Source organism: Adiantum capillus-veneris, chromosome 29 (assembly GCF_014529385.1).
Source record: "Adiantum capillus-veneris isolate H3 chromosome 29, ASM1452938v2, whole genome shotgun sequence".
In the NCBI taxonomy this organism is placed as follows: Eukaryota; Viridiplantae; Streptophyta; class Polypodiopsida; order Polypodiales; family Pteridaceae; genus Adiantum; species Adiantum capillus-veneris.
The window spans coordinates 48614325-48626259 of record NC_140959.1 but is presented as its reverse complement, the minus strand read 5'-3'; the positions used below and the strand labels follow the sequence as shown (position 1 = coordinate 48626259).

At 40.3% G+C, this 11935-nt stretch overlaps 1 pseudogene; it reads left to right on the top strand.

Annotated features, from left to right (window-relative positions):
* Positions 1-1223: 1223 nt before the first annotated feature.
* Positions 1224-11935, top strand: part of LOC147419162 (uncharacterized) — a 40858-nt pseudogene continuing 30146 nt past the window's right edge.

Below are 11935 nucleotides of genomic sequence, written 5' to 3'. Positions count from 1 at the left end.
CCAAAATCAGCCCCCTCTCTCTCTCTCTCTCTCTTGGTCGACCCCTCTTGGATTTTACTCATGCTGGCACGCCATTGGACCCTGCAAAGTTTAGCCAATGATGATTGAGAAGCATAAGTGATAGCCTTTTGACATGTGTCCCCCTTTTCCATTTTGTGAGAGCTTTAGGTATTTAATTAATGCAACTAAACCCTCATTGGACCCCTTTGTCTTCTGGCCAATAGGAATCAGGCCATTGGGCTGTTGAATGCTCATTGGACCCCTTGGGAGACTGTCCAATAGTCTTCTAGAGAGCTTAATTCCTATTGGTTCTTTTATCAAATGTTTTAAAATGAATTATACTAAATGTAATCTATCCTAATTCTCATTGGTCCACGTGGCTCTATGGCCATCCAATAGGATTTGAGTGCACCTTGGGGGCAACTGGGCTAGGGAGCTGACATGTGTCCCCTATTCCCTTTGTGTAAAGGGCTTGCAAGAGAGTGTGTGTGTGTGTTTGTGTGTGTTTATCTCTCATTCCCTACTAAAAGGGATCTCCCCCTCCCATCTAGGGATTTGGAAAAACTTTTTTGGTCTTCTCAAAGGTATCCAATTTCCCTAAGGTTTGACCATTGCACTTTTTATTGAATTTTGGAACCTTAGCATTTTGAAAGCCTTAATGGGCTGAACCGTAGGGTCTTTGAAGACCATCGATGATCATTGATCTTTTGTAGAAGGCCCCCCCTTTGGATCCCTATACTCCTTCCTTTGGATCCCTACTGGGACCGGTCTGCCAGCTTAACCAATATTCTAGCTTTTTCTCCCCTGGTACTTCCCCATATTAAATGATCAGTTTAACATGAGAAAATCATTTAGGAAAATTAGATATTAGTTATTATGACAAAATATGACCTTTTTTCACAAGGAGGGGAGACAGACATGCCAGATAGTGAACATGTAAGGGTTTAAGGTGCTGCTCGATTAGCCAGGATTTAGGGCACGAGGCTGGCTTGGGATTCTCACCCTTGCACAAACCACGTTGCAGGTCACAACAAAGGTGGTGGTGGCCGAGAAAAGGGAGGAGGATGATCCCCCTCCCACTCCTCCTCCTATGAATCCAAGTAAGCTCCATGTCAAGGGGGTTAAGGGTGAGAAGCAACCTCCTGCAAAAGAAAGAAACACGCGAGCTCAAAGCCTGGCACAATCCAAAAAAATGATCAAAGTTTCATGAGGATAGGCATACAATGGAAAGCTCTGATGCTAGAGATGACATTGAGGCCACTGTTCGCCGAAATCAAGTATGTCAAGGTTTACACTGGCGCAGAGGCATGGCTATGGGAGTGCTCACTGAAATCGGTGTCTGCTAACTGTAGGATGCTGAGAAGGAGAAAGAAATAGAGGTCCAAGTATTACACGAGGTCAGTCCCAAGAAAATGCAGGTATGTTAGGGATTATGCTTATTCATGGCCATGGGTTTGCGCTCTAATTGTTTCTCTTTGTGCAGTGTGTTGAGAAGGGCAAGAAGACATCCATACCTTTGGACGAGGACATGTCTCAAATGCCGCATGAGGATCCCGTTGTTGTGGAGTTAGCGACAAAGGGAGGGGTGCAGGTATGTTCACCTTTTCCAACTTGGGCTTGCCTGGGTTTACATGTTGAGCACATGTTTTCACGTCGAGCTTGCCCAAGTTTCATGCCATGCCGAGATTGGCCAGGTTTATCTGTCAAGTTCGTGGTGCTAAAAGGTTGCATTTCATGCCTTCTCTTTATAATGTGGGTTGATCCTAAGGTTTTGTTTGTGGGTAGATGTTAAACCCGATGAAGGCCCAAATGGTAAAGCTAGATGCGATCAAGCCAGAGTGTGGATGGGAAGAGGCTGCTTGTGAAGCCGAAAGAGAAAGTCCAAGCAAAGGGTTCCTATACGAAGAGGAAATCCCAAGGAGAAGGTCCCAATGAAGGGTTCTGATGCAAATAAGGCTCTTGTGAAGCCTAAGGAGAAAGGTTCATATGTGGTTCAAAAGCCCTCCACTGTGCACTTCAAGGGTCATGAGGTGGAGAAACAACCCAAGGTGGCCAATTGAAAAGGGGAAGGGAAAGCTTCAACTGTAGGACAAGCCCAAGCCAAATGCTGCAATTGCCACCGTAAAAGAAGCCAAAGGTAGTAAGAGAAAGCTTCTTGAAGTAGAAGGGGCCGGTTCAGACATCCAAGAGAATAAGGGCCGGCACCTCTCAACCATTGAGCGTCAGTCCTGTGAGTCCCTCTCTGACCCGGGTCTACATTTAGTCTCGGGCATGCCCGCGTTTATATTTGGGTTAATAAGGGTTCCTACCATTTCTAAAGTTATGCAGGTATGTTCTTTTATACATTTGCAGAGAGCTGACTCATTGAAGTCATCTTGGCCATATGCAGAGCTTTATGTTGATGGGAATCTTGTCCGGATGTGCCGAGCAAATCTGGCTTGCCCAAGTAGAAACACGTGGATGGACAAGCAGCAACGTATGGTGGACCACATTCATAAGCAACATGGGCCGAGGGTAGAGATTCTACATAGAGAAGGAGGGAGGGTGACTGGTGCTGCTTTAAACCCCATTCCAAAGTCTACACAAAGAGATAGGTTACCTGCGGCAAGAGCAATTTGAAGACATGGACTGCAAGTACGAGTTGAGTTGCAAGGCTATTCAAGCAAGGGCACAAATTAGGGGCTTGGAAGCCTGGGATTGTATCAAGAAGAAGAAAGTAAAATGCACCAAAGATGACTTTCTCCTTGACTTTGTGGCGGCTCGTATGCAAAAATCTGATGTTGTGCAAGAGATGAAGAAATATTCTATAGTAAGGAAGATACGAAAAGGCTACAAATGCCATGTGAGTCTCTCTCTCTCTCTCTCTCTCTCTCTCTCTCTCTCTCTCTCTCTCTCTCTCTCTCTCTCTCTCTCTCTCTCTCTTTGTTTGTTGCCCATCAACGCTCGGGTCTACACTATCTAACATTGCCCGGGTTTACATAACCTATTTTGTGCAGTGGCGTGTTTGGAGCTTGAGTCACATAAGTGAGGATGAAGAGATAGGGGAGGAATATGGTATCGGTGATGGTGACGGTAGGGAGGATGAAGAAGTTGATGATGACCAAGGGAGTGGGCAAGGGAGTGACAAAGAAGGTCAAGAGGATCATGAGGAAGAGGGAGATGGGGACAGGAGTAACAAAGGGACTGAGGGTAGTGGGGATGATGAGACAATGGCAAGAGTGAGACTGATAAAAGTGATGATGATGGTGGGGATTATGGGGAGGATAGCAGGGATGATGGAGACAATGTGGATGGAATTGATGAAGGGGATGCTACTGGTGCTCAAGGAAAGGATGCATAAATCGATGGGGATGGGGAAGGTGAGGCGGGCAAGAAGGTGTCAATGGATGAGGACTCCACATCACAGTTGAGTGGAGATGGTGGGAACCTCTGGGGTAGCGGCTATCCTTGCGTTGCTAAGGCAGTTTAGGCCCGATGCATTGATGGAGGTTTTTTTTATTACATCTCTCAACTTATTGCTATGTAAATTTTGGATGACATGAGTGTTGCTATGTTTTGAATGTTAATGTATTTTTCCCAATGATGTATCTAGCTGTGCTCGAGCTTCTAACCAGCTAAGGAGTTATTGTTAATGGCTTTGGGTAGATTCTCTCTCTCTCTCTCTCTCTCTCTCTCTCTCTCTCTCTCTCTCTCTCTTTGTTGGGGGATCCATCATTGCATAGCTCCAATGACCAACAAAATTATCAATCTAGAGGGATGAGCTACCCGGCGAAACACTCACATGATTAGTGAGCTAATCATGGCAACACAAATGGTGACTCTATGAGATGAGATTCTCGGCCTATGGAGGAGCTAAGCCAGAATGATAGGCAATCTCCACATCCACTTCCCTTCACCTTCAATCAACCCAATCGCACACACTAATGATTGCAAGATGCCGACAACACTAATCCTATCATGCAACACACTAATTGCAAGCACACACACATAGATCTATCAAGCACCACACTCCAGTCAAACCTACATGCACACACAATCAAAAGAGGGCAATCACAAAAGATTAGAGAGAGATTAACCACTAATTAGTTATGATCTAGCTAATCAAAGCATCATTAGCAATCATAAGAAGCATGAGAGAGGCATAGTGAAAGAGAATTAAGCATTGATTAGTGTTAATCAAGTCACATGAGCAAAGAAAAACTCAAGGAATCCATAGACACACACCTCAAGAGCTCTCACCAAAGAGTGCTCTCAACAAATGAGCTTGAGAACCCTAATTTCTTTTACACACTGCCTTATATACCTAGGGTAAAAATATGCAATGTCCGGGAGCCCAAGGCCTTTAGCCTGCTCCACCACTTACTAAATCTGCAGCCTAGGCACACTAATTGACATGTTCTTTACAACTTGAAACTCCCACTGAGCCCATAACACATCAAAATATTACAATGGCTTGAAATAAATCGGGAATTTACAATACATGACCATTTTGGGAACATGTGGAAAATATGTAGCTCTAATCTTCACTGCTTCTTTGTATTCATCCTCGATGTGCATTCGTACATCTTCGGTCTTTAGCAGCTCCTGTTAACTGACGTTGACTCAGTTAGCATTCCCCCTTTCTGATTTTAGTTCCCTGTCACCGGGCACTGTTGAAAAGTGTCCGTGGAGGCTGTGGAAGGTTTTGATTGGTTGTCGATGGATTGATTGTCTTCATTTGTCATTGAATTGTTGATGAGGTTTAATTTGTTGAAGCATCTTCATTGGTCTGAATAGGTCTGATGTGAGAGATGATGTCACATTTGTCCATTGTAATAGCATAATGATGAGGCTACTGTTTATTAGTGAAAATTATGTACAAGGGAAGTAGAATGATGGGGTTCTAAATTAGGGTATAATACCTAGATGACCAAAGGGAAAAAACCCAGTGGGAAAAAAGTGCCTTTGGGATACGCGCATTATTGGAGTACTTATTAGCATTGGAAATATTAAAAGGGTACTCAAGGGATTATTTGCTGATAGATATGGAAATAAAAAGGTAGAAAATATGAAAGGGTACCATGATGGAACATTGGTTTTCCTGTTGTAGTCCACTAAAGGTGCATAGATGGAAGCAAAAAAGAGTAATGCATATGTCAAATGGTGGGACATCCTATTTATGCACACAGAGATGCATGGAAAATAATATGCTATGCAAGAAAGATTTTGCGGGGTTCTTCAGAAAGCTGGTGTAGCTATAAAAGCATATGACATGGGTTTGCAAGCTGGCACCCCTTTAAGAATGGTTTTCGTTGACGAGGATATGTGCTCTTATCTTATGGTGCATTGTGCGTGAGTGTTGGAATCTACCACACTCCACCAATTGTAAGTTAATAGACTTTGACTCTTAGGCTCATTTCATCCAGCATGAGCCACATGAATTTAGATATGCTCAACTCTTTCAGCTTGAGCGTAAGTCTAATAAATATGACTCTTAGCACTGAGTTTAATATGACTTGAAGCTTTGGGACTAATGCTTTGCTCATTTTATGGCTCAGCAGCCCGACTCTCACTATGCCAAAGAGTGTTTTTTGCACCCTGGTGACTTGAATTTTTACATTCTTATGCTTACTATAAACATTTCTTCAGGTAAAATTAAGCTAAAAGAGGATTAGTAAAGGACCAAGTTGGCATTGAAGGTTTCTTTTGCCATACCTTTTTTATCTTCTTTGAATCTGCATTCATGTTGGTTGGGTTGTCCTTTCTTTGACTATGAAGACTCCATTATCTGTTTGATTCTCCATTTAGGCCTATTGATAGGAGTCTTTGATGTTGTTGTAGGCCTCTGTTGATCGTTGACATTTGACTTTTGACTAGCAACATTGGAAGACTTAGGAATCCAAATCTCTTGATGACTTTTGTAACTCCTTTGTTGACCTTGCTTCGCTCTAGATTTTGTTGAGTTCTTGAGATCTTCATGCAAGTCTGGTGTAGTTGCAATTGGCTTGTGGTTGACTGGTAGCCAAATCATTAGGTGAAATTTGGACTCAGAAAGGGGCCCTTTAAGGAGTTTGACTTTACCTCTCTCTACCAAAATGGGTGCATGGATAAATTTTTGCAAACAAACTCCAAAGTTGGCAGAGGATTGATAGTTAGAATGTCCTCTTCAAGCTCTATCTACTGATATATAACACTCCATAAAATTTCTCATATTTTAGAAGATTGTTTTTTTGATTCACCTATAATGTGACAACTCTGTCGAAATCTAAGTGAATCAAAAAATGAATCTTCTAAAATACGAGGAATTTCATGGCGTGGTATATTCAATAGGTAGAGCTTGAAGCGGACATTCTAATTGTCAAACCTCCGCCAACTTTGGAGTTTGTTTGCATAAATTTATCCATGCACCCGTTTTGGTAGAGAGAGGTAAGTCAAACTCCTTAAAGGGCCCCTTTGTATAACCTATGTAGAATCCTTCTCCAAGAGAACATTCTTTGAGATCCGTCTTTGTTCTGTATCCTCTTGAGAGTTGTGGTAGACTTCAACATCTTTTGATGTTGTTCTGTTTTATACCTACTTCTTAGGTATCTTAGGATATTTTCGATGTTGATACCTTGTGGGCCTTCTTTCTTGGGAGGGACTTGACATTACTTCATATGCCCTTACCTGCGATTTTGGTACCCATATCTGTCTGTTACCTCCACAATACTCTTGTTCTTTTAAGCTCCATTGTGATGCTATCCATCTCATGTGTTTGTCTTTCTGTGTTGATTTCCCATCTTTAACCCAAACCAGATCATTGACTTTAACTAAATTGCTCAGAACAAACACGTGCTTGACTTTTCTTTGCTTTCTTGAGTACTTGGGCTGATATATTTTTGCTTTTCTGGGTGTCTCCTTAGAGGTTTCAATTGGGTCAGCAATCGACTTGAAGTTTTGAAATCTTGACTTGCTCAAAGAAGCTGATCCATGAGGGTTTTTTGATGTAGAGGCATATACTGTCACACCTTTTGTGTTAATTGGTTTAAGGTCCACTTTAACTTTACCTTTGTCTGCAAGGTTTGTCTTTGATTCTTGTGAATCCTGCAACTTTGAATCTAGCATTATCGGTACATGTATGTGCCTAAAAAGTGCTTCAATGTTTTGATTGCATATTTGATGTGTGTAATGGTTAATTTCTACGTTTTTGAGTTCAAAACGGGGATTTACACACTCCAAATGCGTCAAATTTTTGACCTAATTTTGTCACTAATTTTGCCGGTTTAACTGCCTAGTTTGGATTTTATTGATCAAATTAATCTGCAATTGAATTGATGGGCTTTTTGCGATTTTACTTGGCTGCACTAATCCCCTATGTGTGGAGAATTTTTAGAAAATTTTTGGATATTTTTCGTATAATTTTTACTAATTTTTGCATTAATTCCGTAAAAATTGATATCGTGTGATCTTTACGAGCTGTTTTGTGTGCGCATTTACGGCATCATTTTGAGCGCATTTGTGTCCTCTTTAGTCGACTTTTGAGCGTTTCGCTATTTTCGGGGGTCGAGTTATTGATTTTGTTGTAAATTGCATTCTTGATAAAATTGCTATCTTTGGTGTGCTTATGCATGTGGAAAGTGTTCGATTGGGATTGCCGATGATTTTTAGAGAGTTCTGGAATTTTCCAAGAATTTATTGTGATTTTTTGGCATTTTCGAATGATTTTTTGTGTGCTCGGGTGATTTTCGGCCTAATTTTGACACTTTTGGACGTTTGATACTTAAAAAAATCGTTTTTTGAGCTTCGCTGCCGATCGGCAAGATTTTTCAAACCTTGGCATGCAATCCGATACGGCATCGACGTTCGTGGAAAATTCGACAGTGATTTTCAAATTTTGCGGGCTCGTGTTGTCGCGCCGAAAAGTGTTGACTCTCTCTCTCTCCATCTCTCTCTCTCTCTCTCTCTCTCTCTCTCTCTCTCTCTCCCTTGTTACTTCCTCCTGCACACCAACTACAGCACGTCATGTCAGCGGCGACAAGTATCTCTCTCTCTCTCTCTCTCTCTCTCTCTCTCTCTCTCTCTCTCTCTCTCTCTCTCTCGTACTACGTGCTAGGTCACTGTCATTCTCTCTCTCTCTCTCTAACTTTCTCTCTCTCGTCTCCCTCCTCTATACGTGTGAACGTCGTCAACCACCACACACACATACATGCGTGAACGAACCCCTACACACACAATTCATTAAAACAAGAAGACAAAAAAAAAAGGGGGACCTCTCTTTCTCTCTTTTCTCAACCGCTTGGAGCCTTGTCTTTTTCCTTCTTTTTGTCATTGACTTCTTTATTCATTTCATTTTGTTTCTTTTCAATTTCATTTCATTTCTTTGTCATTCCCTTTAAATTTGATTTCATTTTCTTTTCTCTCACTTTCATTTTATTTATTTGTACATTAGTCAAAAATAAAAAAACAAAAAGAAAATACAAAAAAATCTTTAAATATCACAAAAAAACAATTCAAAAATCCAAAAAAGGTTTCAAACTTTACAAAAAATTGGAAAAATCATCAAAAATTTATTAAGAAATTAAAAAGCTTACAAAAAATCAGAAATTACACAGATAAATTCCTTAAAAATTTAGAAAATTCATTAAAATATCAAAAATTGACAAGAAAAATCACAATAAATCATAAAAATTTCAAAAAACCTTAAAAAATACCATAAAAATTACCAAATTCACAAAAAATAGAAAGTTACCAATAAAATTTCTTAAAAATCAAAACATTCTCAAAAAATATATAAAATCATAAAAATACTTTAAAATTTTACAAAAAATTAATAAAAATAAAAAGAAAGTCGTCAAAAGAGCCAAAAAGAGGCAAAAAACTAAATCACAGACTATAAACTGCGCAAAAGCAAGCAAAGCCAAAAAAATTACACACCGCAAAGCGAACCAGATCAGCAAAACAACAATTGAAAACGATCAACTCAAAGCCGTTTGAGGGGCAGACAAATTTCAAAATTTTGCATGCTAGAAATAGGTAGGTACAAGCAATTGCATTGCAAATGGAGCTTCTAATCGGACGAACAAAGGCACCAATCACGGTGAATTGCAGATTAGGCTATTCATAGCCCATATTTTCATTATTTCAAAGGCCCAAATTCATTAGGGAATTTCGGAGGTCATTTGGAGGGCCTTCTAAGAAAATGTATTTTTTGCACTCTCTCTCTAGAAAAAATGACAAATAATAGAGCTGGGTCTTTCATAGTAAAAGTTCAAAAAGTGTACTTTAAGTAGATTCCTTACTCTTCTAAAGCACATTTGGCTAATGGCGCACTCCTCAAATGGCACAAATGTTACCCAGAAACGAGCCAAATATCACCTTCAAATTGATTTGGACAATGAGTACCAACCATTGATTAAGCGCAGTAAAACAAACACACATATACCTCCCGCTTCCATAGACACGCTCAGAGCTCAGGGAGCTAAACACATAGATATCTGGATGAGAGGCTCTCTCTACCCTAAGAATCCAATGACTATTGCGTCTCCACCGTTTGTCAATCCTACAAGCTTATTGACCTTTGCTGGTGATGGAGAAAAGGGCCTTCTGGGTTATTGTAAATCTCTTACAAGAGAAGCTGAAACTTACAAGGGCATTCTCCAAGCTCAACAATGTGAGATTGTTCGCCTTTCACATTTACATTCTACAGATCAGGTTACCATTTTGTAACATAAAACAGAGGTACAAGAACTGAAAGGAAAGGTGCGAAGTTGTCAAATGAAGGACACCATCTTGGGTGGTCGTATCCAAAAGAAGAAATTACGCAATCTTGAAACATTGCAGGTTGTATCAGGAGGTCTCAAGAAAAGAATCCGAGCATTAAGGTGATGCTTCTTGGTTGGCTACATTGTCTTAGTTAAGTAATCTTTTTGTTTTTTCTTGTTATGCATTGTTTTCATGTGCCTAAATAGTGTTAGTGAAGCAAATTTTCTGTTATTTACTTATGCATTGTCTTCATGTAGAGATTCAATCTATCCTGACAAGGAAAACATTGACCCCAAAGCCAATATAGGAAAGAGATTGAAGCCACTTATAAGTAGAAGCCTCGCAGCAGATATAATACATGACAAGAAGTTTAAGGTCCTACAACGAAATGTAGTGGACCGCTTTATTTCAGAGAACTCAGTGCCTGCAAAAGAGATACAAGGCACACTTGATTCACTTGGTGTAAGCAAAAGAGGATATTCGGCTATCCAAAAGTCTGTCTCATCCATCTTTGTTAAGAAGGGTATAAAATCCAAACTTCTACCATCAGCCTCAAGTGTTTGGAAAGAGAGGCTTTAGCTTAACGAGGCACAGGGAGACTATCTTGGACAGCCCTTTCATATTAAAGCAACTTACAGTGGCCATGGAGCAAACATGGCATATGATGAGTTCAACAATATTTTTATGGACCTGCGGATATTACAGAAGAGAATGGTGGAGTTTTACAACATCACATTTGAAGAGTCACGAGGGGTATTACATTTTGTGTTAAAACTGGATGAGTGTGAGCTTGTTAAAGAGAAAAAGCTAGAGCGTGTTACTTTTACTTTAATGAATAGAGCCCTCTCAAAGTGTCCCAGTGATGATCCTTTATATTTTAGTGTTCAATCAGAATCTAACATATGGTGGCTTGGTGCGTTTGAGGTAAGCGAGATTCTCAGGTAAGCTCAAATGTTCACATCTACTTAAGTCTCATTTATTTTGTGTTGCAGGTAAAGAAAGAAGATCATGAGATTCTATATTGGGTGTTCCATCGAACTAATATTCCGGAGGTGATTGATCGACATACTAACCAGGGAGAGGTACTATGTCTAGATGGAAGGGGAGACTTTCAAGTTCAGTGGCATCTTGCAGGTGACCTCAAAACATTAAAGTGCATGTATAATTGTGGAATGGGTGCAATGGCAAAGTCGCCATGTTTGTTCTGCATGGAGCCTGCAAAGGTCATGGACCCAAAGTGGTGGAGAAAAGCTCCAACACGTCACATTGAGGATCCTGCTTTTCGACCGGTTTTGAAAATACCACTTGTGAATGTCCACATTTGTACAATGCATGCCCTTTGTAGAATTGTGGAGAAATTGGTCTACTTATATATCGGGTTTGCTTGGAAGATTAAGAACTCGGCAGAACGACAAGTAGCCTTGCAGTGCTTAGAAATGGTACTGTCGGATATGGGGCTTCATGGTGGCAATGTGAAAATCCAGCGGGATGAAAAGAGATCAACTGCTGAGAAGGATGTCCCATGCAAACCATCCATCAGTGGGATGAAGGCACGGAGGTTTTTATCTAAACCCCAAGGTACAAGAGATCCGAAGCTAACAAAACATGGAAAAATATATAACACATCTTATGTTAGCAAGGTAGAGTATCAGAGCTGGAAAAAGCTACATATTGCAGTCAAAGACCACGAACCAACTACTCGTAACGCGAAGGCTGAGGTTTGGCGATCAATAGACATCCTATTTTTTATGTGCGACAAAGATGACTGGTCACAAGGTGATATGAACAAGTTCAAGGAGAATCTCAACCTTCTGAAAAAATCATTCAAAACAGCATGGACAGACACCCAGATTACTCACTACATGGTATTATCGTGTATTTCATTCTCTCTTATGTGCAAATATGTGAGTGTAAAAAATTCTAACTAATCTGTTTTCATATCCAGCACATCATCTTCAATCATTTACCATATTTTATACAAAAGTATGGGAACCCGGCAATATGGAATACCCAAGGGATGGAAAAGTCTCATTACATGGCGAGAAATGCTTATTTCAGGCACACACGACATGGTGGCTCTCGAATCAAGGCTAACAGTTTGAGAGAACTATTTGAATGGTTCTATTGTAGAATCATTCATCGAATGCAGGCAAAAGAAGTATTGGCAAATTCAGCAACAGCACAAGCCATCAGATATTTACAACAACAAAAAGTT